At 38.6% G+C, this 24,845-nt stretch overlaps 1 long non-coding RNA gene across 1 annotated transcript in view; it reads right to left on the reverse strand.

Annotated features, from left to right (window-relative positions):
- Positions 1-1,983: 1,983 nt before the first annotated feature.
- Positions 1,984-24,845, reverse strand: part of LOC117664392 (uncharacterized) — a 38,435-nt gene continuing 15,573 nt past the window's right edge. The window contains exons 2-3 of the long non-coding RNA XR_004591027.2: positions 19,237-19,470; positions 1,984-2,160 (exon numbers count right to left, since the gene is read on the reverse strand). This is a non-coding gene — a long non-coding RNA (uncharacterized LOC117664392). The remainder of the gene's footprint in view (positions 2,161-19,236; positions 19,471-24,845) is intronic.

Genomic DNA, 24,845 nt, shown 5'->3' on the forward strand with positions numbered 1-24,845 from the left:
CATTATCCATTAAGAGTGGTATTCAGCATTACAAGGGAGGAGAGCAATTTACTGGGCCATATCTCATTGTGTAGGACACTTTGGACCATTGGTTTAGTTATTCTCTAAAAACACTGGCCTGCCAGAGATTCCTGTCTAATGCTTATTAATCCACTTGCAAATCCCATGCTGAACAAGTTTAATAAAGCAGAAAACAGATGCCATCAATCATGTGAACCCATCACACATCTGTGGTAAATTCAAAGAGATTAAGCTTTTCTTTGGGGAGGAGGCAACTCAAGGTCTCTCCCTGTGAAGTTTTAGAAAATACCCAGAATATCAACACTGATTTACATATATTCTCCATATATTCTCCTTCCACAAATACTCTTCCCCTTTTATTGTCAATCCTCTTTTATTTGCAACCCTCCTCTTCCTCCCATATTCAGATCTGACCATGTGTGTGTGTGTCCCATTATGCTTCTGAACTTGCCTAAATTGCCAGTCTGAACGTTGACACATACACTGAATTGCTGACGTTTCAAAAATAGGGAAGACGGATTCCAAACGGAATCTACTCAAAGTCTCACAAATAAATAAGTAAAGCATACATGCACCCCCCTTGTGCTTTTCCTGTTGCACAATGTGAACAATGTTGCTCAAGGTTACACAAACACAAAACATTAGTAAGAACAAAGCCTGAGTAAAACAAGGAAATTTTCACTCTGGCCTTGCTGTGGCATGTACCCCTCTCACTAACCTGTTGGCTAAGCCTAAAATAATGGTACCAGCTCTTCTGTTTCCCAATATAGCTGCTGTGCACAAGATAATTTGTGCTGGAAGTATTTCTGAATAGTACATGGAAAGAACAAGGTCCTATTGGAGTAGCCTTGGGAAGTATCGTATTCTTTGTCCCAGGGCTGGGACAAGAACTGTGTTGCTGAGACAAAGGACAAGATGGCACTTCCTCCCTCTATTCCATCTTTCAGTGCACATGGCCCTTTCTATCTCAGTGCTGCACTAGCTTTTGAGGGGCATGAGGAGACCCATACTCTAGAAAGTAGAGGGTGGGGCAAAGACAAAAACAGCCCTTCCCTTTGATTTTTCTTTGCACTTAACTAAAGCCAAGTAGAGTTTAGACTCTAGTCCTGGAGTTACTGATTTTCCATTTCAGTCACATTGTACTGGTATATTATTTGATAGTTAGTTTATGACGTTCCTGGGGCACACACAAGCCTTTCATGATCGAACTGTGGTCCTGTCTCACATGAAGTTCCTCGTCCATATACATAAATCAGGTTGATTGCCAGTGAAGAGAATAATATTGTCCATTGCTTAGGAAGCAGCAGGTGATTTGGGGACAATGACCTAGCCCATTTGTCATATGCAGCCTTAATGTTAAATGGGGGTAGGTTCAAGAGTAAAAGTCTGCCCCATAAGCAGTTACCTAATTCAGTGGTCTTAATAAAAGTTTGCTCCATGTTAATGTGTCTATGTGTACATGCAGACATGAGTGCATATCTATAGCCAGAGTTGCAATTCCCTGAATCTGCACATTTCAAAATGTATTTCTGTGACTTTCATTTCATCCGCTTTTCCTGCCTCGCTCCCAGAGTGCCCTTCCTTCTCCCCAAATGTTCAGATTTCATCTACAAAACCAATAAATGCTATAATTAAACCCCCAAAGTGCTGTTGTTGCCAATGCTCCCATGCGTATTTATGTGCAAAGCAGAGCACGAGAGCCAAACAGATCCATGGCCACGCAAGCTGCTTTCATCAAGAGCCGTTCCGTCCAGTCAAGCGCTGGTGGTGGGGCTCTTGCCAGGGCACACATGTGGAATAGATTATCCACCATGGCTTGCAGCAGCTTTTCTCCCTGCCACTCACCTCTCTGCCCGTGTGACAGAGGAGATGGCAAAAGGTTTTCACAGCTGGAATAAATTGAGGGGTAGGGGGAAAGGGAGGGGAGTTGAAAGAGACAAAAAAAACAACAACACACTGAGCTCAAGATGGAAGAAAGATGGTATTAGCAAAGGTAATGGAGAAAAGATGTGCCTCTGTGCATGCGCGTGGGGGAGAGCGCGGACTTTATTTGCAGTCTGTTTGTTTGGTGTTGCCCACACAGGGTGAATATTGTGTAGTGGCCCACCTCCAAAATTCTTCCCAGCAGGCTCCTTGAATCTAAGAGACAGAGAAAGCAAAATAAGAGGATAGTAAATGTAGAAGACGAAAAGGAAGAGAAAGCACAGAAAATTCCATGGTTTTGTAGAGAATGTAAAGAGAGCAAGACAGTAAAAGAAAAATGGAGGGAGATTTATTTCCGCCATATTGAATTTGGCCATATAGTCTAAGAGGGAAGATCTCCAGTAAAAATCTGTAAAGATCCTTGTATATTCTTTGGGCCAATTTTTAAAATAATCTGGGAATGGGCCCCCGAAATCTCACCTTAAGACATATGTAGCTATGTTTGCATTATAACAAGAGACAAAGGTAAACATGTCAAACATTGTTGAATTATGACGTCAAAAATTAAAAATGAAACAGAAAATGGAGATTCTAACTGCTCACTAAAACGGCCATGTCTCTTCCAGACAAAGAAGAGTTACCAGCCACAGACTGAAAGTCTCTATGAGGTCACGTAGTTCAACAGATGGTAGCTAAAAAGTGTTGTGTACTGTGCTTAAGTTTTGCCTGGATCAAGGCAAACATCTAACAGCCGGCAACTTTGTCCTGCTTAAAGGATCTTCTGACTTCTGCCTCTTTCTGTGTCAGGCAATGCTGTCTGGAAACTCTGGGAGTTGTAGTCCTAAAGCATCTGGAGGGCTTCAAGTTGAGGAAAGCTAGCTCTATGGCATAATAAAAATATGTTGATCTTTTGTGGTTGCATTCAATCATTTCACCCAAAGACAACAGCAGCATATTTAGTTCAGTTTTCAGGCCAGGCACATTTTTGCTGCATGACCAGCAGAAATAAGGAAATTACTAAGTGAGCCACTTTGTGGAGTAAGCAGAATAAATTACCATAAATAAATAAAGACCTTTTTTAGTCAAAATAATCTGCTAGGAGTTTCAATGCAGATAATATGTCTTGTACAGGTGTCTTAAACTCGCAATGGTACTATGGGCAAAACTCATACCGTATGTCTGCATTCATTTTTCTCCAGCATAATTGGTTAGTTGTAAATCTGAACTGCATTTTTATCTTCTTCCTGCATAACCTTTTATAAACTAGTGACTTGCCTTTACATTAATATAAATATGCAAATAGGCATCTGCAGTTTGGTTGACAAGTATGTTAAAACTAAACTTGACACACTTTCTCTTGAATAACTTCACTGAAATTACATGGAAAAGAATACCTAAAGAAGCCATCCATTTCTCTGCTAATTCCTTCTATTGCCCCACTGGGGGAAGATCTCTACCCTCCCCCTCCATCTGGTCCCCACTCCATCATAAGCTTTAAATTGTTGATCATTAGTCACTGGGCTATTTACTCAACTTTCTCATCTGAACCTGTCATGCTTCAAACTCGCCTGGGGCTGAACCTCCCACCAGGCCCCGGTACATCTGTTTTAGGAAATCGTTCAGCAATGTTGACCTATAATGCCATTTTGATAGGCTAGGCCCAACTTAGCCAGAGTGCTCTGGGATCCAACACAAATCACCAGACCGGAAGATGTAATTCAAAGGCAAAGGATTTTATTGTTTTCTCTCTCCTCCCATCTATAGCTCACCATCCCGCCAAAATTTGTGAAATGCTAGAATTCAAATAATAGCACATCTTAATAATATTATCTCTTGTCATGGGTATAAAAATCTCCTCTTGCATTGCAGCATTTGAAAGTCTATTAAGTATTAAGGATTCATGAGGAAAAGAGACCATTATTATTATTATTATTATTATTATTATTATTATTATTATTATTACTACTACTACTATTATTATTATATACAGAGAGAGAGAGAGATTGGATTTATTAGCCAATCATCAGCAGAAAATAACGAGAGCTTCAGGAACTGTTTTTTTTATTGGAAGATATCACAAGAGATAGGAAAATACATTATGGATATCATTGCAGGTGTATTTGGGATAAGAATGGACAATATGTAAAGACAAGGAATCAAGAATCAAGAAGCTTGGGAAAGGCTTATATAGTTTGTACTTAAGAAACCACAGGCACCACTCGGAATTTCTAAATATAAATAGATATATAAATATAAATAAATAGGAGCCAATAGCCCACACACCTATCTCAACAGATTTTGTCTGAATGGAGAAGAAACTCATGTTTCTTTCTATGGTGGATAGTAGGACATCTTTTTCAGAGAACAGAGTAGGCTCACTTTCAAGATACAAAACTATAAAGGAATAACAGTAAGAAAAAGACCCATCAACGCATCCTGCTTGCATAGCAATCAGATGAAATTCAGAGATTGGCTGGCTGTCACAGTCTTTTCCCTCTGAAGTGACATGTAGTATATTAGTAATTAGATTATGTTTATTTCTAAATGTATATTTAATTTATATTTGTTCTGTATTGGTGTGTATGTCTATCTGTTTCTGTTTAGTTGTCTCTTTCTCTCTCACATACACACTCAAACAGATTTATTGCATAGCGCTTGATTAGGAAATGCAGAGCTCCCTGCTTCATGATTTAAATCAGCAGGCTGAATGTAGTCCAAATCATTTGGAAAATCTGGAATTAAGCCCAAGACTGAGTATAATTAGAAGAATACTAAACAATAATGCAGCATTTATTCACTCATCTTAGTGATCTTTTGGGCAGTTTTGTAAAAGAGGACAAAATTATTATCCCAGTTATAACCTGTGAAGATGGATGGAAATAAAAAGTGCCATGCATCACCCAAGGGTGCATCCTAAGGACACGTCTACAAACATTTTATTTCCATTTTGCCAATCCTTTAAAAAGAAGCTTCAATTATCCTCATTGTTACTGATCCTGAAACATTAAGAATATATGGAATATTATGAGTTAATCACTTTTCCAATAAATGACTAAAAAAAGATGTACTGAAGCACATGACTCCTCAGCAATTTCAGATTGACTCTAACATCTATTCCACACAAACCAGAAATAAAATAGCTATTTTAACACACACACACATTTATTGTTGTTTCCCCACTTTCCCCCAAAAACACCTGTACAATCAATATGAGGATAACTTCCTGGCTATAGAAATGCCATTCCTCTGTTGCACTAAAACGCTATTACAAACTCTGATCATAAAATCATGTCATGCTTGCTTTTTTTTCAACCCTGCAGTTTCCCTGCATATTGCTACTATGGCTGGACTGTAGACAAAAGGAAGAGAAACACACTGTTTAGAAAAACAAAATCTAAGGGAGTAGTGGTGGAGAAAAATAATAGTTGTTCAGGGTCTAGAACTGAAGCAAGAGTTCACACCTAAGAAGAGAAAACGAGACCATCCTCAAGCTCATTAGACCAATAGCACTGCAAACAGAAGTATCAGGGTTTTTCTATCTGCCTGGGCCAGAAATAAATCAACTTACTTACTAAATACCAATGGCCTCATGGAACTGCAAAGGTATAGAACATTTTTGGGAATGATGCAAAGCCTCTGTGCAGAAAGGCCGTGAGCCCACTGAAGCTATCTTGGGTGAGATGACATTGTCACCATTTTGACATATGTTGACCAACTCTTATACAACTCTGTTGTTCATTTTATCGATCATTTGTTAGCATTATGAACTGAATCTGGGGCTCAATCTATACAACAAAAAATAAGGCACTAGAATGGACAGAACAGTTTTAGATGAATGTTGGAAAAAACCCTTAAACCCCACAACCATCTGTAGGATTTGCCTAGGGAGAGCCAAATGTCTCCCTCACAGTATAGTAAAATGACAGTTTTCTTATTTCTTATTTTCTTAGTCATTCCACATGAGATGATATAAACAAACAGCAAGCATCCTGCAGAAGGACATTACAGTACAGCGGAATGACAATGGGGTAGGCCTCTTGACTAACCACATTTGTCTATATCCTGACTAAACTGGAATTGTTAGATGGCTGATAATATGGAAGGAGGCTCTGGCTCAATATGCCTCAACTCCTTTTTCTACATGGGCATCACAATATAATTGCACTGCCTTCCACTGATATAACCTTCCTATGTTAGTGGGAGGTAGATTAAATTCCAGTGAAACTGCTGTCAATCTACACCTGAGATAATATTTCATGGAAAGTTTATACAGAGGTATAGCACCAGACAGATTCTAAGATTTGGCTTCCTTGCTCCAAATTTATTGTTAGGAACCCCCTAAAAGACAGAGAATGACACTTTCCAGATCTCCATGCCCAGATTATCTTCTTCACCGCTAGGTCTTGCATTCACCATCTCTCTCTCTCTCTCTCTCTCTCTCTCTCTCTCTCTCTCTCTCTCTCTCTCTCTCTCTCTCTCTCTCGTGTTTATTTAACTGTTTTTCTTACTTTGCTGTGGTAGGGCTCTCCTGCCATTAAACCCTGCCATCCGCATTCTGACTGTGTAATTTAAAGCTATAGTTAAATTATGACTTCTCTGAACCTGTTGTGGCACTGACGCATAACCCTAATTAAATGATCACATCCATTCTGAAGCCAGTCTTTTCTCCCCTCAAACGTTAATTACAACATAAGAGGCTTTAATGGCTCGCCTCACCTCCAGCTCCTCGAAAGAAAGGTCATGCGATTAATTTTTGTCATTAATCTTCTCCCAATGTGGACACTGTGCTGTCACTGAAGCCTATTAAACCCCCTATGTTGCCCCCCTTTCTTCTCCTTATTCGCTACCCCCCCCCCCACATGCACACACACCAATTCTCATGTGACTGGCATGAATGAAAATATTTAAGATTATTCCAGCTCTAGCACATTCCTGGAGAATGTCTTTGTTGAGGTTTAGATTGACAAGCAAGGTCTTCTCAAAGGAATATTGTCCCATCACAGAGTGAGATTGAGAACTTTGAGTTGCCCCTGTGCGTATCAGCCAGGGCCGGATTTAGATGAAAAGAGGCCCTAGGCTATTCCACTTATGAGGCCCTTTCACCTATAGTGAAAGTGTAATTTTAATTTTGCTAACAATTTGAATGTAGGCCCCTCTTGATCTTGAGGCCCTAGGCTGAAGCCTAGTTAGCCTATAGGAAAATCCGGCCCTGGTATCAGCACATTACAGTCAGATTGGCAGAAGATGGTGAAACAGATTTGACATTCAGGGTAAACAAAAAGGCTTGTGGACACAGAGTATGGCTTCTACTGTTGGGAACATTGGAGGACATCTAAATGAAGCAGTGGACTGCCATACTGAAAGTTGCTAAATAACCGAGATAACGAAGACAATGGGGATTCAGCAGTTTCCCAATTGGTAAGATGGTTTCTTATGGCAAGTTTTGTTCTCAAAGCATGCACTCTTTTTCAAACCCCCCCTCCCCAAATCGGACAGTGATTTAATCCTTTGCCTCTTGGAGTGGGTTTAATTTCAACCTCCCTAGGCTGCCTTTCCCATCTGCACTGCACAGCCGTTGTTCCTTAAGAGATGGAAAACGCAGGAGGGGGAGATCAAAACGCCCAAAACACACGTTTAGCTAATTTGCAGTATTGTTTTAGCTGAAACCAAGGTCTGAATGATCCCCTTTTATGCAAGATGATGTAATGAAGGAGCAAGTCGTTGCATAGTGGGTCTGGCAGGAGAAATGGTGCTGTTTGAATTTGCTATTATCAGCAAAAATTCAGGGGATCAGTTATGGAGCTAAAAACATAAAGTGTGATTCTGGGTTCTTGATATCCTCCAATTTCTAGGTTTATGACTTTTTCTAGAGGATATATCTATTTCAAGGTGCCCTTTATCCCAGGGGTCTCCAACCTTGGCAACTTTAAGCCTGGAGGACTTCAGTTTTGCTGGCTGGGGAATTCTGGGAGTTGAAGTCCTCGAGGCTTAAAGTTGCCAAGGTTGGAGAACCCTGCTCTATCCCATGTCTTTATAACTCTAATGCCCTTTTTATTAGATCCAAAGGAGATGTCAGAAAATCAACATTTTCAACAAACATGATAGGTTGCTGTGCTATTTTTTTTAAATAGATTTTTAAAAATAGCTTTATACATAAGTGACATGATCAGTATCTACTCAAATGCAGAGAGAACAGAAGGCACTTTAGAAATTGAACCTGTTCCAATCCTGCCCTGATCAAGAATGATGCTAAAACTCTGTGTAGAAGTGTGCTTACAATGAGGCTTATCTGTTTTTATAAATAGTGAGACAGACTTTTCAATACTGTTGCAATTTATAGCATGATAATCATATTATTATCATATCATATTAGCTTCATTCTCACTGTGATTTTATTTTTTCATAGAACTGTGAAATAACTACAGTTAATTGTTCGTTATGTGCATTGCCTAATCAGCATAAACTGCTAGCATTTACTGTATTAAAAACTTACAATATATAGTAAAAGAGACATAAAAACTCATAGCAATATAGCAGTAAAAACAATTAGCCAACGATAACAAAGCAAGACAACACCAATACAAGTGCTCTCTGGAAGAGTTCAGTTTTCATCTGTTTCTGAAACGCCATCGGAATGGATGTCAACCTGTCCTCATGCCAAAGAATATTCCATAAAAGAAAGGTCATCATAAGAAACTTTTTCTGGGCCTCAGTGGTAAATCAAGATGGCAGCCACAGTGGTGCAATCAAAGATCTCTCTAGTTTTGGGATTTTTGCTGTTTGGGGGAGGGGATGCATCACTCCCAGCTTATCACTTGGTGGGGAAGATTGCCTACATGGAAGTAAACCTTAGGAAAAGTCCATAGAGTTTAATAGGATTCCTTAAGAAATGTGTTTGGATTGTAGGTTTACAAACAACATTTTACATTGCTAAAATGTGCAAAGTTGTGCTCACATTACACTTTGGGACTGACCATGATACAGTATACCTTTGCGTGGAGAAATGCGAAGTAATTCAGCATTGTGTTCACATGTAAAATAACTCTTCACATTCAGAGAAAACTTTCAGAGGAGTCTGCAACAGCTCACAACCAGACATTCTTTATACATTTTTTTTAAAAAAAAGCTTGCTCAGAAATCAAACACCAACTTCAGTTAAATTCAATGGGCACTAGCATTTGTTGGATTGTATCCAAACCTGAGAGTGTAAATCCTCAAGTGTCAAGTGATTAAAATGGAGGCATGTTGATTTGCAACTGGGGGTTTAACCATTGAACCTTTCCCTATAAATCCTTGTGGAAAAAAAAACCCAGAAGAAACAAAAGATTTAAGAAATATTAATTGAAGATTTAGGGAATATTCTTGGAAATATTTAGTACGTTAAATAAATAAGTAATGTGATTTCATACCAGAAAAAATATAACTTGTCTCTTATAATCATAACAAACTGGAATATTATACATAGGTTATTGCTATGAATATAACACAAGAACATATCTTAAATACAGGAATTGTATTTGCCATTGTAAGAGAAAGGATGGCTGAATCTGGGGGCGGAGTGAAAAGGGGAATCAGTCTAAAATCCCTACATAGCCACAAGAGAACTAAGTCCTTGAATGCATTGATTCTTATTTAACTGTAAACAGGTGCCAACCATTAGCTGAGAAGATTCCTCTGCATATAGGCATTTAGCAATAAATCAGTTTAATTGAACCTTTATGTGTGGATCTGGACTTTCCTGGCAGTCATCTTGTAATTTTACCCCAGCATTAATTTGGAAAAGAAAAATTGGCACTACTCCATTGACCATAATTTTCTTAATCTCCTCTTATTTCTGTTTTTCGTTTCTGTGATGCCACATTAGGATCCAGTCAAAATCTGAAAAATGCTGAAGTTCAGTTTGCCAGCTCCAGAAACCAGGTACTACAAACAGGATCCCAAATCCAGTAGCATAATTCTATTCACATAATAAGACATGAAACATACAATATTGTAAGTTGGGGTTGTTGTTTTTTTTTTTACAATAAGAGTATTGTTCACCTTACAGGTTCATAGTTCAAGGCTCACCTCAATACCATTGATGAAAGTGATGAATCAACCACAGACATCAATCAATTTGATGCCTATGGTTGATTCATCTCCATCAATTTGCAAATACAGTATGCTTACAATCCTACTATTGATGCGTGCCTCCAAAATAGGAAGATGGATCCATTATAAAAGGAAATCACCAAAGAAATCTCAATCATATTAGTAATAACTACAAGACTTCAAGATCAGGAAGCACTGTATAGGTTTCTAAAGACACCATTACCATTCAAGTTGCTGCTGGCAAAGGCCTTTTCTTCCCCTCCCAACCCCATTCCAGCACCCTTTCTCTTCCTTTGTCCCAAGGACATTAAGGACATCACGTCTGCAGCACACTATGCAAGAGGATAATAATAATTAATAACCATTAGCCATAATAAGGATAATACCAGTGGCCGGACAGGCTCATTCTAAAGAAACCTCTTTTTTCCTTACTTTAATGAAAACAATGATTTGACTTTGAAGAAAGTGACTTTTTTAAAGTGAAAGCTGGATCTGGTCCTCCCATTCTAGCCCCCCCCCCCATTTGCGCTGCACCCCCTCCTTTTTTTAACTCTCCTTTTTTCTTTTTCTTTTAATACTCTGCGTTCTATCATGCAAATCCCCTTTCAAATTATGAGAGTATTAGAGCCATCAGCGGTAATGTCACCGCCACAAAATGAGAGCAGGGACTTAAGCACCTAACGAACAATGAAATGTGCGAGCCCTGGGACAGGACAATTAAGAACTGGGCTTAGCCAGCCAGGGAAATTTATTGCTATCAAATCCATATTTCTATTTTCCCCCTGAACAGTAACCTATTTGAATATGATTAAAGGGTTTCATTAGAGACGAGAGAAAGGCCCGTGTCCCACCGTTCCCTGTGAGCTCACAAACACGCATGCAGCAGCAGCAGCACTCTGAGGAAGTTAAGATGGGAGAAAAGCAGAAGCTGGTGGGTGCAGACCCTGAATTGCCATGGAGAGAAAGCGGGTCCCTGGCACACAACTAGATTTTAGTTCTGAAAACCTTCCTAGGAGCAGGAAATTCTTGGGGCCTCCTTCTCTTAAATGCTGTGTTGATACACAGGTGTGCATATTGATATGAGCAGCAGTGAAGAAGAAGTAAAGTTCAGCATAGCTTTATAAAAATGAAGTCTCACCTATGTCCTTTGAAGATACAGTCAAATAATAGTAATAAAATAAGACATCTGTAATATTGGTGTATCCCATTTTATGGAGTTTTTTTAAAAAATGGAAAGGATGTGGATTGGCTAAGACCAAGATCAGATGTCCAGAAGAGTGGCTATGATGGCGATGAAATGTGGGTTTTCTATTTCCCAATCTTATGATTCAATTTATTCATGTTATCATGCATAAATTCAGACAATGTATTGAATTGCATCGCCAGATGTTTGGCATATTGTAAAAAGAATTGCTTGACGAAAACTTTAAGAAGGCTGTTAAGGAACTGAAATTGGAATGCTAAAGCTTGATAAAGCAAAATTAAAGTTGTTTCTTGCAGACAATTGGGATTTATTTTTTTTAAATGAACAGTGTAGAAATCTTTGAAGTCTTTTTTTGGAGCTGACAAGTATTATCAGAGGGTTATTCCACATGCTTTGGAACCATAAAAAATAAGAAGATGCATTCAACTTTCTTTGATATACCATGTTTCATAAGGCATTGTATGAGGCCATTGTGCCACTTCAAAATCAGCTCTGGACCTCTCTTATCAGATGATGTTGGTTCCTTTCCAGAGTTAAATCAGCCTTTTCTAATCTTTTCTGGATTACTTTTCCAGTAACTCCGTAATCTATGATGGACTACTGGAAATCAGAATAAACTTGTTTTTTTCTCTTGCAATCCTGAACTGCTGTGAGAACTAAGCAATGGGGCAGAAGAGAAAAGGGAAAGTAACTCTTTTCAATTTTACCATTTTCTTTATGTGAGGTGCAGTATAAAGAAGAAAAATCATAAGAATCATTTTTTAAAAATCATAAAAATCAGACATACACACAAACATCCATACACACAGAGAGAGTAATCTACCACACTGATCCAGTACAGGTTGCTAGATAGATGTTTTCAAATTTGCTGGTCTAGGGTTGTAAGAGAGTGACTGACCCAAAATCAGCTTCTGTGTGAGTCTACCTGTTCTTAATCCGGCATCCTAACCACTAGTGTAGACCATATTTGATGTGTTGTTTTTCTCGGTCTCTCAGTGTCAAATACCAATGAAATATCATAATGCTCTTAACCTAGATTTCCTCTCTCTGGAATTCTCCTGTTATATTGAACTTCAGCTCCCATAATCCACTGCTTTTATGGCTTTCTTTGACTAGAAGTACAAAGGTGAAATTCTGATGGATACCAAGTTGAGAAAACCTTAAATATATGTGTATGACCTAAAAATAACAGTGTTACATTGCTTGTTCTTGTTCTTGATTAAATAAAAAGAAAACTTTCTGGTCACTACCATTGTAACAAAGTGTTTTTTCTCTAATTAAACATACTATCTTCACTAAGCATTTAATGCATTTATTTACATTTACGGTAATGAAAAGTAAGAGGCAGTCATATTTTTAAGTAATTATTATTATTATTATTATTATTATTATTATTATTATTATTATTATTATTATTATTATTATTATTATTATTATTATTATTATTATTAATTAAATTTATATGCCGTCCCTCTCCGGAGACTTATTTAAAAGTTAAATAAATAATGTGTTTAACTATCAATCAGACTCCTTCCCGACAAAGCCTTCAAACAAACTTGAGAAGCATTTACCGGTGGTACTAGCTATCATATCCACAAATGTAGAGAAAATAATGGGATAGACATATAAAAATGAAATGTCATCAACAATTAGAAAATCAATTGTATAGAAAAAACAACAGTGAAATATTAGTGTTAGGAGCTGCCTGTCTTCCTTAATAACATTGTATTATGGGGTCTGTAGTCCTAAAGTTTATAATCTACCAAATTCTTTTCACATAAAAGTATTGGCATTTGTACAACCATAAAGTACAAGGTGCTACATGGCAGAAGGAGGCTGTGTTTTCATCTTGAACATAACTTTTTTTAGAAAGAAAAATAATAAGTGAGGGGAAAGGGAGAAATACATATGGAGAATAACACTGTCTCTACACCTTTGAATCTGAACAAATTGAATGAAAAAATAGTGATTTCACAATAAACAGTTGTCTAGGAGAATCTATAAGATTAGAAATGAATATAGCTTCCTTCACTGCTATTATGAAGTCTAAATTAATCGGCACAGATATAAGACCTCCAGATTCAGCATTGCACATTGAAAAAAAAAAATCAGGAAGGGACAGCTGCTTTCTCTACTCTCCATCTTTTGAGAAACACATTTTACATAAGTCTTAATATAGTGCTCATTCCAGGGTTTTTTTTTAAAGTGGGAAAAAAGAAAATATATAGTATATCAAAATACTGGGGGGGGTGGGGGGGACTTCTGGAAAACTTTGGCTCTACCTATATTTCTAATGCAATCCTGAATCTATCTTTGCCATAATGACCTTCAAAGAAAAATTTCAATGAAAAACTGGAAGGGGAAAAAACTTTGGCAGTACAGTATCCAAAAGTCTATATTGCCCTAGGCCTTTTGAATTCTGGCAGTGATGTCATTGGTGTTGTTCACGTTTGGTGAAAATGAAAGTGTTGATGAATCCAAAGCAAGGATTCTTTTTTTTTTTTTTGCTTTAATTTATATGCCGCCCTTCTCTGGAGACTCAGGGCGGCTTATAATGCATTAAGCAATAGCCTTCATACTTTTGTATATTTATACAAACTCAGCTTATTGCCCCCACAATCTGGGTCCTCATTTTACCTACCTTTGAAAGGATGGAAGGCTGAGTCAACCTTGAGCCTGGTGGGATTTGAACTTGCAGTAATTGCAAGCATCAGATGTTAATAACAGTGCATTAGTCCACTGTGCTACCAAGGCTCTTGGTATAATTCTTCAGAATTATAAACAATATAAACTTCTGCCCAAACTCTGTTTTGAGGAACATTTCAAGAGTAACTCTCATTTTTGGTGACTGTTCCTAGCTTTAAATTTTCTTCCATCCTCTAACTTCTTCCTTCCTATAACTATACATTATGGTAGTGTATGATTTTCTACTGATTTTGACCAGGTTGCTGTCACATTAGACAGAAAAAGCTACCACCAGATGGAGACAAAATACTACTAGAGTAGATGTCCAATCAGGAGAGGCAAACAATACCATGTGACCTCTATGACAATTCCTAGCAAGCAGCATACTATAAATTTTGAACACAGATTTGTTTATGAGGACTCAATGTAATGAATATTTTTTAATACTTCAGCAGTACTGTTCATCAAAGACAGAATCTTTATTTAATTTGTATAAATTATGCAAATTAAAATATATTTTTTTCATCTTGCCCTATAATCATATAGTCTGCTAGTCAGAAGACTGGTCTTTAAATTATCTATCCACATTTAAGAAGGAGATATTAGCAAGCTTTGGGGCATTATGTATGAGGACAGGAAATTAACAGTTGGGGGAGAAAAATCAAACCAGAGGACAAACAGAATGGTGTCTATAGAATCATGCCCCAAAGCCACTCAGCCACCGTTTCTTGTTGCAAATTGCACAGAATTTAGTCAAAGAAGTCAAGTTTTTACAATCACCTGCTTCCCCAATCCACTGAGATCACAATCCCAGAATTCCAAGCTTGTGTGGCCATCTTAAAATTCTAGCATAGGTTTGGGAAAGCTAAAAGAGATTTATAGACAACTCAGTTCCTTAAATGCTACTTCTATGTAGCTAGAACATCAGCTGTATAAAAAATGAAGGCATTCATAGGAAGGTTTTGGAAACCTCAAATCTGCAGAAGTTCAAAATTATCTTAAGGCTCATCCTCACCTCCTCCTACTCCTTTATGTAGAAGCCCAAGTATCCATTCTTTATGACATGTCCTCGTGATCCTGCTTTTATTTTATTGCCATCCATAGCAGAAATAACTTACAATCACTTGTAGCTGTTCCATTTTTTTTTTTTTTTTGTCATGGATAGAATTCATTATGTTACAGTTTGGCTGTAGATGCAGTCAGAGTGGGATCTATCCTGTAGTTGTTGGTGAGTTGCCTGCTTTGGGCCTGCCCCCTTCCATCCAGTTGCTGGACACTATTCTTCATGGCATTTCTGGCTTCAGTTTCAGGTGACTCTGGATACTTAGCTTCTGCTGAGCTATCTGCCCTCATAATACCTAACTGCTGCTTTCTGAAGTGTTTGGCAGGCCTAATAGGGGCTCTTATAAGCAGATAGAGTACGGTGGGGCGAGTCTCATTTTTAATCTCATTTTGAAACTCCATCTTTAGAGAGAGCATTAGTCTTTTGCTGCATTTTAAGAAAGCTGGGATCTGCCAGCTGTCACCACTGGGTGCGTTATAAGTTTTCTTCTGCGTCTGCCAACAGTACATATGGCTATATTTTTCCTGTTTTATTACTCTGATGGGAAGGCAGCCAACTTGATTCCATCTTCTCACCATACCCAACCTACTTCCAGGTGTTGCTGGCTGAAAGGACAGAAATGGAATTGCAGTCGGCTCTGTCATTCCCTTGTAGCAGTAATTAAATTATTAAATAATAACTTGTTTGTTTTGCTCTCTTCTGCTTCACTTTTTATGCCTTTTTCCTGAGATATCTTCCTGCAATCTGCTGGATTAATTCTTCAGAAGAATGATAGAACTGTGCTAAGAAATAGCCCAACGCACAGGACATAGGCACAGAGCACATCTGTACCCATATTCAAGCAATCTGACAGATGATCTAAGCAGGCTATTCCAAACTCCTACCTAACTACCATCTCAAACCAAGCTTTCTCCATCCTGGTACTCTCCAAATAACCCACAACGGGAATTATGCTGGCTGAGAATACTGAGACTTGTATCTCCAATATATCTAAAGATTGCCAATTCAGGAAAAGGAGGCACTGTGGTGATGCATTCTAGGGGGAAAAAAATATGTACAGTGTGTATGTGTGTGATGTATACAGACTCTGAGTAACAACAACAAATGAGGAATAAGTGCTTAAACAAAACATTTTGTGGGAAGAGAAGATCTTATGGAGAACTTTGAATACTAACAGAAGGAAACTAATCTCTTGCAAATATTCTAGGATGCAATTTCTAAGAGAAAGTGAAGAAGAAATCAGAAATAAAGGAGAATGATGCATTTTTCTACATTAAACAGAAAACTAAGTGTTGTCATCTCACCTGTAAACCTACTTTGTTGGTAAACCCTTGTGGGTCATATTAGCTACAGTTCTAACTACCTTAAACAAAAGGTTGGTGTAAAGACAGAGAAATCAATGTAATCAGTTGTATAACAAACAAATATTCTCTCTTCCTTTTTAGAAGGGTCTCTAGATGTTTCCAACAAGGCTTTGGAATGGGCTATGATCTGACATCCTTGCAAATGCAGAGTAATGTTAAGGTATCAGCCAGACTATTTCACCAGGTGATCTTGTGTCTAACTTCCTCATTGGAATTGCTATAAGGAAGGGGAAAAAATGAGGCTTCTCATATTGTCATCCCGAACATCTTAGCAGAGAGATGAGATAGAAATCAAATGAAAAAGTATCTCTGAGTATCTATCAGCAAACCTCAGGGGGAAATTAGATATAACATTAACAGGGGAGATGCAATTAAATATGCATGCATATTATTATTCTTTGATCAATAGCATCTATAGCTACAGTAAAATATGGGTAGACTCAGGTATCTGTGGTTAGGGTGGAGACTGCAATGTTTCCCTTTCCACTGTAATCCTGAAAAAGTTTCCCACTCCTATTTGCATTTCAAGAGTAGCCTCCATGGGCACCAATGGCAGTTTCCTTTGAAATGCAAACAGCAGCTTTGGAGAAAGAATCCCGCCCCCCTTCACTGCCCCCAACACTTAACACTGACAGGCAGAAAGCAATTTGACCTCCTTTGCAAAAAAAAAAAAAAAAAACATTTTTGCATAAGAGCTATTTACATAACAAAATATTTATGATGCTACCATTGATTGGTTATTTTTCTTTGAAATTTTGAAATGAAGAGTTATTAATATCAAGGACTTTCCATCAAAATTAAGACTTAGGGCATGAACACAGAGAAATTAGGGCAGATGCATAGTTCAGAGACATTAATTCAAAAACAATTATTAGCTCCTAGTGGATTAAATTCTCACTTCATATAATGAGTACTAATTGTAAAACTAGGAGAGAAATTAGGAAATCCATTTCGTAATTGTTCAAAGTAGAAAAAAGTCATTAAAATAATAGAATGGGATGTGAAAAACTCCAAAATAAATATGAGTGGTTAACACATCTGCCAATTTACAATAGGGTTTTTAGCACTTCTAAACTACACGATTGAGGCAGGGCTGAAGTCTGAGTCTTGTTTACCCATCCAACAACAAAAGCAGTGTTTTCCTGCTACTTACTACTCTGCCGCACAAGTGTATTGCCCATGGCTAACGTAAACCATAGTTTACTCAACCTGCATGTTACACTAGGTTTCTCATAAAACATTAAGCATGGGGTTCAAACAACCCAGTTGCCTTTGGTTCATACCATAAACTAGGCTAAAATATGGGCAATTAGTTTGTACTTCAGTATGCCCTGCAAGCATCTTGGCTAAATCATAAACTTAAATACAAACTTAAATTAAACTTAAATATTAAATCACATTTAGTTTGTAGTCTAAATCCAAGCACAAAGTAATTTGGTCTCCCAAATAGTAAATGAGCTTTTGGGCTGCAGACCGTGGACTCGTTTTCCTGATGCTTTGCTAGCAGGTGCAGCTGGCATCCTCAGAAGTAGAGCGAGTTGCTTTATAGTGTGCTATTCAGCCTATGCCAGTACACAATTCAGTCTTCATTCTAGCCAAAGTCTTCAATCCTGAATATAATTATTACACTATGTTTGTGATTGCATTACTTGTCTAAGTGGGTCATAGGTGGGGGGACCCAGTCAGCCAGGCAGTTAGGGTTTGTTTTGAGTAAGAGTGGCCAGACATATAATGTGAACTCAGATAATAGAACTGAAGCAATTGCTCAGCTAGATGTAGGATAGCTGGAAAAAAGAACGTGCCTTCTTGATTGGTTGCAAAAGTCAACTCAGTTATATCTTTATTCCACTCATCTCCAGTCAAGCAGTTTGCAGATACACCTTGTACAAGCATTTGCAATGACTCAAAGTGACAAATAACTCTCACCAGAGCCATTCTTACAACATTCAAAGTCTGAAAACATTCACACACTGTATCTGGGGTATCTGGAGCATCTGGGATATAAAAATTCACATAACCACTAGTTGGCAACAATGAGATGCATAAAACATTTTGCTGCCCTTAAGCAATTATTATGATTACTGCAGCCCATTTATAACACAATACAGGGAATCCTCGATTTACAACAGTTCAATTAATGACCATTAGAACAGCACTGGAAAAAAAAGGGACTTATGATCGTTTTTCATACTTATGACTTTTGCAGCATCCCCATGGTCACGTGATCAAAATTCAGATGCTTGCAACTGCCTCATATTTATACCGGTTGCAGTATCCCAGGGTCACGTAATCGCCTTTGTGACCTTCTGACAAGCAAAGTCAATGGAGAAGCCAGGTTCACTTAACAACTGTGTAACCAACTTAACAGTTGCAGAAAACTCACTTAACAAATGTCTCACTTAGCAGCAGAAATTTTGGGCTCAGTTGTGGTCATAAACTGAAGACTACCTGTATATCAACATATTGAAACTCAACATTAAAAAACACTAAGATCATGCTGACAGATCTTATTTTCTTGGTCTCCAAAATCACTGCAGATGGTGACTACAACCATGAAATTTGCTTGCTTCTTGGGAGGAAAGCTAATGGCAAAGCTAGACAGCATATTAAAAAGCAGAAACATCTCCTTGCCAACAAAAGTCCATATAATCAAAGCTATGGTTTTCCCAGTAGTAATACATGGCCATGAGAGTTGGACATATGAGGAAGACTGAATGCCAAAGAGTTGATGCTTTTGAATTGTGGTGCTGAGGAAGATTCCTGAGAGTTCCTTAGACTGCAAGGAGATGAAATCAGTCGATCCTAAAAGAAATCAACCCTGAATGTTCTTTGGAAGGACAGATACTGAAACTGAAGCTCAAATAGTTTGTATAAGTCATACTTACCTATCAAGTTTAGTAGTTGGCTGATCTAGTACTCTTTAAAACTGCATTGGTGTTTTCTACTTATATGGTAGCAGTGAATTTTAGTAGTCTTGAATCTCATATCATTTAGTAAAATACTAGAGACAGATTCTGGTAGCTGAGTAAAACATTTCTTCTACTTATTTTCAATTGTTGGTGTCCAAGCAGAACTCGAATACCAGCCTGATGTTCTCCATTCCTTTCATTCCCTCACACCTGGAAGAAAATAGACCAGGAAAGCATGACAGTTGGTGTGGCTGTTTTTATGATTTTGTTGCTGTTGTTATAAAATTGACATTTCAGTGCCGCTAAAAACATCTCTCAAGAAATCATCAGTGGACGCACTTCAGATAAAACAACAAAAATCTCAGAATGTTTGTTAGATGCATTAAAAAAGTGCATTTCTTCCATTGGGTTTGCTGCTTTGTAACTAAAGAAGTCCTGTATTATGTTTATATTAATACCAATAATCAAACATTTTGTTACTGTCCTCTGGTCATTGAATTTTTTTTGTTCATTTTTCCAGGCTGAATATAATACCTAAAATACAGTGTAGAAGTTGAAAGTGTACATTTATGAGGATTAATTTGTATTATACAGATTAAACACTGGACCATTCATCAAAATTACATGTACAAAATCATGCACAATTTTTGTTGTTGATGATGAAGTACTCCCCTTTGTTTTCCATAAGTTGCAAATTTTTATATTGAATTCCATATCAGGAGAAAAAAAAGTTAAATGCCTTTGACCAATTTGCAAAGCCTTCATTAAATAGGTTTATTTGAAAATGATGACCAAATATCTGTACATGCCTCAGCAGATGATAGGAGCTGACTGACCTTACCTGGGCTTGCTTGGAAGTTAAGGGAGGTCCTAGCCTGGTAATACAGGTAGTCCTCAACTTACAACCACAATTGAGTCCAAAATTTCTGTTGCTAAGTAAGACATTTGTTAAGTGAATTTTGCCCCATTTGATGGCCTTTCTTGCCAGAGTTGTTAAGCGAATCACTGTAGTTTATTTATTATTTATTTATTATTGCGATTTATATGCCGCCTTTCTCCCTGGGGACTCAAGGAGGCTTACAAAATGACAAATTCCAACACAAATCACAATGAAATAAAATTAAAATCAGCGACCCTATTAAAAATAGTTTAAAATTATGACAATGTACCCCCAAACAGATCAGTTGAATTGACGAAAGAGCCACGTCTTCAGCTCACGACGGAAGGAAAGAAGGTCGGGGGCTGTCCTGAGCTCGGTGGGCAATCCATTCCAGAGGGTCAGGGCTCCCACAGAGAACGCTCTCCTCCTGGGGGCCGTCAGCCGATATTGTTTGGCCAACGGCACCCTGAGGAGGCCGACTCTGTGAGAGCGCACAGGACGGTGGGAGAGAGTCTGGAGATGGTCCTGCAAGTACCCCGGGCCTAAGCCATGAAGGGCTTTATAGGTGAGCACCAGCACCTTGAAATGTATCCGGAGTGCTACCGGCAGCCAGTGCAGCTCATGCAGGAGAGATGTTACACGGGAGTATCTAGACGCCCCCGTAACTACCCACGCGGCTGCATTCTGGACTAGCTGGAGCCTCTGGACGCATCCCAAGGGCAGCCCCATGTAGAGGGTGTTACAGTAGTCCAACCTAGAGGTAACGAGGGCATGAGTGACCATGGCGAGGGCATCCCGGTCTAGTTGTTAAATTAGTAAAATGATTGTTAAGCGAATCTGGCTTCCCCATTGACTTTGCTTGTCAGAAGTGATGGTCGCAAAAGGGGATCAAATAATTCCCAGGACATTGCAACTGTCATAAATATGAGTCAAGCGCCTGAATTTTGATCACATGATCACAGGGATGCTGCAATGGCTGTAAGTGTGAAAAGCGGTCATAAGTCGCTTTTTTCAGTGCCGATGCAACTTTGAATAGTCACTAAGTGGACTGTTATAAGTTGAGGACTACCTATATTTGAATGGGAGACCTGGAATATTGGGGTAATAAACTTGATTGAGAATTTGAAAAGCCATCCTAGAAAAATCCTGTCAAACACTTTAAGGCAGTGCTTCTCAACCTTGCTAGCTTGAAGATGGATGGACCTCAACTCCCAGAATCCCCCAGCCAGCAGTGCTGGCTGGGGGATTCTGGGAGTTGAAGTCCACCCATCTTCAAGCTTCCAAGGTTGAGAAACACTGCTTTAAGGAGTCATGGCCAGGAAATCACCAGGAGTCAAGCTCAATTTAAGAAGGCTTTGAGCAGGGAGATGTTTATGACCTTCAACAATTACCAAGAGAAAATAGCTACAGTTAAGTTCTTTTCCCTTAAATGTTCTTGCAATCTCAGAAACAACCAAAACATCAAACTAGCATTTAATGCATCATTGACATGTTGCAGTGCGTATATCTTAGGAGTTTCCTGGGTAAGCCTACTCTGTGAGGCTAGCATGGTAACAATAAGTCTAATGAATGTCACATTCCCATGGCATGGCATGCTAAACGTTTTGGGGAATATTAACCATGACTTATGCATTCTCTGAATCCCAGCAGTCTGCTAGGTGGCAGGTCAGCTTGGCTGTTTCTGAAAAACTACGCAGTGGGATCCATTAGAGGCTACAGAAATCCTTGGGTTGTAGGCTAGATTGGGGAGTCGGAAAAACATTCTGAAAGAAGGCGATGGTGAACCACTTCTATAGGATTATTGCCAAGAAAATTGCATAGACATGACCATGAAATCAAGCTCAACTTGAGTTTTTCTATTACCCAGTAGCTGCATTTTCATACTGAGAGGTCAAAACTGTACATTTTAATCATTATCCCAGTACCCATTTTTAAAATATTCAAATATTCAACCAAAGATCTTCAAGAATTTTAAGAAGGAGGATGCTAATACAGATAGTCTGAACCAAGCAGATACATTTTCAGTTAAAGAATAATACAAACCTTTCCCCATTTGGTCAGAAATAGATTTTGTGGCTATTTGGTGCACTGATAGATATTCTACTCTTATTAACAACAGCTTTGTTCTCAGGTTAGATCTTCTCATTCCAGTTTCTCTCTTCCTCACCCCACCTCTCCAGCCATCCACCTACCCATTCTCCCTCCCTCCCTTCCTCCCTCCCTCCACCCCAACGAGGCATCACAGCTCCTAACGAAACGGAACTGCTGCCAGATGAAATATATTACTATTAAATACTTAATTCTTCTAGTGAGCGAAGAGCAGCCAGTATGAATACGATTATTAAAGAAAATTACTTTGGCTGATCAGATATTTCTGCATACTAATTTCTGACCCTGCTTCCCTCTCTGCTTGCTTCTCATCCCTTGGAGACCAGGACAGAGAAAATTCTATCACAAATAGCTGATTACTGGGACTTGCATTAAAATCAAATTTTTCCCCGTCTCGGCACTAATGTCCTCGCCTGCAATAGGGACAGCAGTAACTGGAAAGAAAATTATTCTAGAGATGGTCCGAGATCCCATTGCACCCGGAAGTCTGAGTGTGGAAAATATTAATACAGATCTGAATTCTGGGGCCTTAGTTTTCCATTCAGTGGTTCCCATAGCTCAAATTCCTGCCAGCCAGCTCAGGCCTCTCGATGTCAAAGTCATTCTTTTTGTCATAATGTCCACACATATATACCTTGGCCTGGTGTTTTCTTGGCAAATATTCTTCCATTTTTGTATGGCAAAGTTTTCATGATCGTGGACTATCATTGACTAGGTGTGGGTAAACAATGCTAGGTATAAGTAAATAAAAGGGGAAGGGAAGGGGTGGGGAAGGGAAGGGGTACGGTAGGGTAGGGTAGGATAGGGTAGGGTAGGGTAGGGTAGGGTAGGGTAGGGTAGGGAAGGGAAGGGAAGGGAAGGGAAGGGAAGGGAAGGGAAGGGAAGGGAAGGGAAGGGAAGGGAAGTTTTCCAAAAATCTATATATCTATCTGGCCACCACCAATCTCTCACAACACCTATAATCATCTCACAGGGGGGGAAATTGAAGTCCTGTAAGCTTCAATTTAGTTAGTTTTTTAAAAAAAATACACTTCTGGAGATGTCACCAGCCTGAAGTTGTAATTACAGTCTGTATGTGTTAATTCCAAGCTCCTGTTCTATATATCTCATCTCGATGGGGGATCCTGTCTGCTATACCTCTCCTTCACCTCTGAGAAATGTCTGTGGGAGAGGAAAGGTTCTCTTTTTAAAAAAAAAAATGTGGTGCTTCTATAGGGCAAACAAAAGCAAGCAGACAACTTATTTTAAATTTTCTCTCTTTGAACTACAACAATAGTTTTTTTAAAAAAGCTGGGCATCAGGAGTGATATGCAAAGCTCAACAGATAGTCAAGCAATAGGAGCAATACTGATATCATTTTTGGTTTTCGTTTTTTTACATTGCACAGAAGCTTAAAAGCTCAGAGTTCTTGTTTGAATCTGGTTCTGGGGAGTTTCACTGATCTCCCCAGTATAAGTCTACCATTGGAAAAGAAGCTATATATCAACCTAGGCTGGTAACATTAAAACAGAGACCGATTTTTATCTATGGCTTCTAGGGATTAATTAGAAATCATAACCTTGGCAAAGTTATGAAAGAAAAGAGTCCTGAGAAATCAGAAATCTTCCTGTTGCAGTTAGAAGTGAATGACTCAGTCACATCCTTACAGAAACCTGAATTGTAGATGATATGTTTAATGTACCCATTGATACATTTCCTGCTTCAGGATGAGAGACACCCAAAAAGTTTCTTACACACGATAAGGAGCCATAAACTAATACTGTTCTCATAGCTCTCTGATTCATGAGATTATGCTATACATCATTGCTACGAGCCAAAAAATGATAGGGCAGAAATAGGGAACCTTGCTTCTGCTAAAGGCAGGAGGTAAACTGTTGGAGCATAGCAGAAGCCAGAGGTTACAGGAGATTCTCCCCTTTTATCTTTCTGCCAACTCTTTAATTTTATTTCCCTTTCTTTCCCATTTACTTCTGAAAGTTCCTTCCCTTCCTGTCAGCCCTCCCAAGTAAAACACACAGGAAACACAACCAGATGAACCAATTCTACTTTATTGTCAAGCTACATTAATAGAACCTTGCAAGTCTGAAAATACAAATCTTCTGCCGTCACATTTAACAGCCTGATACATTAGTGGAAATCCTTTTTATATTTCTTTCTTTGCCCTTAAGCAGTTGCAGACTCCTTCCCCTTTAACCTGATTGTTCCCTAGTAGACAGCATCTCAAGGTCACCTATCTGGTATTCCTGCAACATTACACACCCACCTATTTTCCTTGGTACGTAGAGTCTGTCAACATCTCTGTGTGAATGAAAGGCATGTTTCATTGTTATTGTTTCTGGCCTTCCTATCCACAGCTTTTAGTTCTGCTAAGTGAGTCTGGTCCACTATTCCAGCTGCCTATCTGGAATTACCCAGGTGTTAATTGCCTTGATGGTATTTCCTTCACTGAGTTTAGATTTTAAGATCTTCTTCCCTCTCATGATGTATTCACACATCTTCTTGACTGGAGGCTTTCAAGAAGAGACTAGACTGCCATTTGTCAGAAATGGTGCAGAGTCTCCTGTCTGGGCGGGGGGTTGGACTAGATGACCTACAA

This window comes from Pantherophis guttatus, chromosome 3 (assembly GCF_059756535.1).
Source record: "Pantherophis guttatus breed Tessera chromosome 3, ASM5975653v1, whole genome shotgun sequence".
NCBI lineage: Eukaryota > Metazoa > Chordata > Lepidosauria > Squamata > Colubridae > Pantherophis > Pantherophis guttatus.